This window comes from Marmota marmota, unplaced genomic scaffold, assembly GCF_001458135.2.
Source record: "Marmota marmota marmota unplaced genomic scaffold, marMar, whole genome shotgun sequence".
Classification (NCBI taxonomy): Eukaryota; Metazoa; Chordata; class Mammalia; order Rodentia; family Sciuridae; genus Marmota; species Marmota marmota.
The window spans coordinates 48,833,925-48,838,959 of record NW_025999853.1 but is presented as its reverse complement, the minus strand read 5'-3'; positions in this window follow the sequence as shown (position 1 = coordinate 48,838,959).

Here is a 5,035-nt window from a genome sequence, read left to right as displayed (position 1 = left end):
GGGAAGATAGTGGGGGTGGGAGGACGCAGACTGCAGCCACATACCCAGACACACACACACACACACACACACACACACACACACACACACCAGATCTGGCAGTAAGCTGGAGCTGTCCAGCAGCCCACTTTCCAATGGCACAGAAGGTGGGCATTCTAAGGAATGTTGTTGTGTATGATTTGTCATAAAATCACCATATCAGGTCTAGCTCAATAGGTGTGGACCCTGGACCCCTTTCCTCCATGTTCACCCCCTAGCTCCTTGCCCTTTAAGCCTTCAAGCTTGACAGCCAGGCTGGAACAGCACAGCAAGTGCCTCTCTGTCCCTGTCACATCAGGATCACCAGGTGCAGGCCCCCTACCTGAGGATTGGGGGTGAGTCTGGCATCCCTCCCATCTGCATTCTCTCTGTCCTCCTCCGAGGGGGGACTGCCCCATCACATTAGTCCTCACCCCAAGTATCAATGCTGCTCTCCTGTTGCTGAGTGCAGAGAGCCCTGTCTGCCTCCCTCCCCTCTCCTTCCTGACCCTGAAATAGTCAGACTTAGCTACATCTTTTACAGTTCTACCTTCTATTCCCCCAGGGAGGAGGTATGAACACTCCACTGAACGGTCCCCCATCCCTCTCCCGCTCCACTGTACTCCAGCATTGATCTCATTGCTTCCCTTTTCCTTCAAAGTTACATTTTTCCCTGCCCTAATCTGCCTCCCTGCCGCTTGAGCATCTTCTCCTCTGACCTTTCAACCCTCTGTTCACACCCCACACCCATGAAGGGATTTATCTGCCTATTGCCACCCAAGGGAGAGAGTCCCAGAGGAGAGGCAGAGTCAGGTCAGGAATAGAGTCCAGACTCAGAGCAAGAAGTTGTTTCCCAAGAGATGGGGGAGATCTGTAGTGAAAGCCAACTTCCAAGCAAGGCATCAACCTTAGTATTCTCCCTGGCACAGGGTTTCAGCATTCACAAAGTACTCTGGCATGGAGCAATCATTTGGTTTTCAGCAACTCCATCATGGAAGTAGGTAAGAAAGATGTCTATTTTTTCAGATGAAGAAACTGAGGCTCAAGAGGTTCGGTCATTCACTCCCATACACACAGCTACCAGTTGGTACAGAACAACCACGAATTCAGGTTCTTCTCACTTCATCTCTTCCACTCTTTTTACTGTATTGTCATGAACATTGACCTGTGAGAGAACAGTTGGCACTCCCAAAGGGGCAGATGGCCCACCTCTCTGAGACTTTGAAATATGGGACCATTTACTTTTCTACATCTTGGGATGAGAACAGTATCTCTCTCACATTTACCTCAAAGACTCCTTTTAACAAGGTCTTCCCTAATCATCCTATTTAAATAATTACCACCCCAATACTCCCTACATCTCCCTCCTGTTTTTATTTCTTCATGCACATTCATTACATCCACTATGCTAATTACTTATTATTGTCTCTTTACCACACACTACTTTCACTAGAATATAAGCATCACAAGGTCAAGAAGTTTTGTCTGTTTTTTTTAATATTCTTTTTTTAGTTGTAGTTGGACACAATACATTTATTTATTTATTTATTATTTATTTATTTATTTTTATGTAGTACTGAGGATTGAACCCAACACCTTGCACATGCTAGGCAAGTGTTCTACCACTGAGCCACAACCCCAGCCCACTTTTGTCTGTTTTTTTTGCTATTATATCCTATAGTATTTGGCATACAATAGGTGCTCAATACAATGAAAAGGAAAGCCAGAGTCAACTCAGCCCAAATCATGGATCCTTCATGGAGTCTCTCAAGTGTTGATGGGATCCTGAAATCCTTACTCACCACTCTACCCACTCTAGGATTTGGGCTATATTGACAAAAGTTACCCTGGCTGCATATGGCCTCATGTTCACCCTGACTGAGGGCAGCAGCTGGGTACCAAGTCCTCTTTATTATCTGAGAGGCTAATGGGGCCTGATTGAAAGCTTCTCATTACCCAGCTAATTGCAGGGGTGTGTGGGCAAAGAACATGGGCCAGAACCCAGGGCTGGAAGCATTTAGTGGGATGAAGAACAGAAGTGGGTGGCAGTTTACATACAAATGGCATGACTGGTTTATTCTTTTGAGAAGCCCAGGTGCTCTTCCTAATTGACCTGTCATCTCTCCGCCTTCTCTCCCATCAGTCTGGAGATAGAAGCCCAACCTAGGCAGGTGGAGGGAGCTGGGTGTGCAGAAGGAGGTGTTGGACCAATAGCCTCCTGGGCCCCATCTCTATATCGACCCCTCCCCAACTAACCCATGTGTCCCTGCCCCCAAGCCCTGGCACCAGGGAAGCAGGGCTTCAGCAAAGGTCCACCATGAATAATGTCCTTTGATGATGCGGCATCTCACAGAGGATAGCGAGAGCCAAGGCTGTGGGGAGCAAAGGGATGGCAGGGAAAGCTGATCACCCTTGATCTCTGGGATTAGCTAAGACTTGAAAGAGCTGATGTTAACCTAAGTTAGAAAGGTGATGGAGGGAGGCATTGGAGAGCTGTAGCAGGCAGCTTCGTTTTGCCCATGAATCATATGCAAATAACATGTAAATTGCCTATTGCAGCTATAGAGCATTTAGGTATTTTTTCATTGAATATCTACTCGTTATGTGAGCCACATCTCAGATGCTGTCACCAGCCTAGAGTAGATGGTACTTGGAGTCCAGGCTCCCTAGCAGCAGATCCCACCTCACCCCCCAACAGATCCCCCTCATTATTGAGGGCAAGGCAAGGAAAAGGTGTGTACAGATGTGCTGAGACAGGTTTGTCAGTCTTTCTCTAGGGATTAGAGGTGGTGGTAGACCTTGTGCACACATGAAGACCTGCACCTGTCCACCACCTCATGCTCCACTTGTGGACTTCCTCTACATCCTGGAGAGGTGCTGGGTGTGAGGGTAGGGCTAGGGCCATATGAGACACTGGTTGGAGATACCAGGGAAGAACAGAAAATCAGCAGCATCTGTGACCTTCCATGCCTGCAGCCAGGAGACAGCTGGAGACAACCCACAGAGCAGGTTGATCAGGAAGATCCCCTTAGGGCCTCTTAGAGCCTGTGAAGAAAATCAGCAGAGCCAGAGAAAGAAAATCAGGACTGTGCCAGAGCTGGTTTAAGCTGTGATATGTTAGAATGGCTCCTCATGGTGGTCAGGGGAACCCAGGATGGCTGTGCCTCTCAGAAGATGGAACAGTCTAGATTTTGAGGATGCTGAGCAGATAGTGGGGAGGGTTGGGAGAGAAGGCTGATGCAGAACCCTTGCTTCTTCATGATGAGAAAGCCAATTCCAAACCCTGTAACACAGGTGGGGAAAACTGAGACCTGTAGTTTTCAGATTCCCGGGCTTCAGAAGCAAAGAAAAGCAACACCAGGAAAGAGAAAAGTGGAGATAAGGAAGAATAAAGGAGAAGAGGAGCCCCATCCATCCTTGAACCATCATCTACCCACATGACTGACACAGGTAGGCCAGAGATCTATTCCTCCCCCTACACCCACCCCCTCCTTCCCTGGTCAGAGAGCTGACAGTTCCCTCAGCCCTGGGAAAAGAAAAGCAGGATAGGAAGCAGCAGCTGCATTTTCTCCTGAAATTGCTTCTGAAAATGACCAGACACTTCACTGGGAAAGTGACGACAATTTGGGCCCTGGGAGCAGGAGATGAGGCAGAGAGTGGGGGCGATCAGGATCAGGTCATCACCCCTCCCACACCTCCCACCCCCTGCTCAGCCAGACAGGATCTTTTCAGCCTGATTCTGAGAAGTCAAGGATGGGGGAGTCATCAGGTAGAGGAAGGCTGGCCAGAGCTGGAGCTGCCCCTCATCTAGACATAGCACCCACAATCTGGGCCCAGCCCCTCACCCACCTGGGAAGAACTGACACCCTGGGTCCTATCTCAGCTCAGAGCAGGATGTGCAGAAGCATGGGGCTCCAGCTCAGAAAGCAAGATTAATCTGCAGGCAGGAAGAGAAGTTAATCAGGTCTCCCCGACAGCATGATTACCTGGAGCCGTGAGCTGCCTGCTGATGGGAGCCAGGTGAGGCAGACCCCAGCCTCAAGGCACACCAAGCTCAGAGCTTAGTGGAGGAGACAAGGAAGAGATAGGGAAGGTGGAGGTTATGGAAGGAGGAAGAGACTTCCAGAGACAGTAATAAAGGCAGCGCTTTTTAAGCTCTTATAGAAGGTAAACCTAAATTTCACTGTGAGTATATGGGCAGCATGTTTCCCAAAGGTAAAGAACAGAAAGTAAGAGGTCGGACAAGACAGAATCTATGAGGAAACAGATGTTAAGGGGAGTGGGAAAATATATAAAGCATTCTATAAAATATAATTATATATTGATATTAGAGCCCACATGAACAGGGACAATGAGATGGTATGAGACAGTTGGGGACTAAGAAAAAGATAATGACAATGACACAGTAGAAATAAAGAGGAAAGGAGTTAAATCATAGGGGTAGGGGAACCTCCTCTTGTCAAGTGCCACCAGCCGCAGGCCCCAGCTGTGGAACAGTGATTAGCAAGATAACTGTTGGCGGCAGCTTGGCATTCTAGATGTGCGGAAAGGCAGTGGGTACAAGGCAGGCAGGTGTGATGAGTCCAGTGCTGAGCCTGGGGGTGGAGGGGTGATGGGAGCTCCTGGGTGCAGGGGACCCTGAATTACCCAGCTCACCTCAACTTACATGAGCCTTCCAGCCCTGGGCCTCTTGTCAGGCTAAGTCTTCAAAGCAATCCCGTCTCTGCCAAGAAGGGATCCTCACTTCTTCCCTTCCAGGGACACATTTAATGAATCAGCCCATCGGCCACCTGAGACCTAAGCACTGTCCCCGAAGGCCCCACCCCCACCCCTCTCTCCAAACCCCTCCCCAAAGAGCTCAGCCGGTCAAGGAGCTCAGAGACAATTTCCCTTCTTTTCCCTTATTATCCGTACTAGCTGGCTCTGAGGAGCCAGAGGGAGGGGAAAGGGCATGGGGGACAGGGATCTAAATGCAACTGTGTAGGGAGATTGAGAACAGGGACTCACCCACAATGAC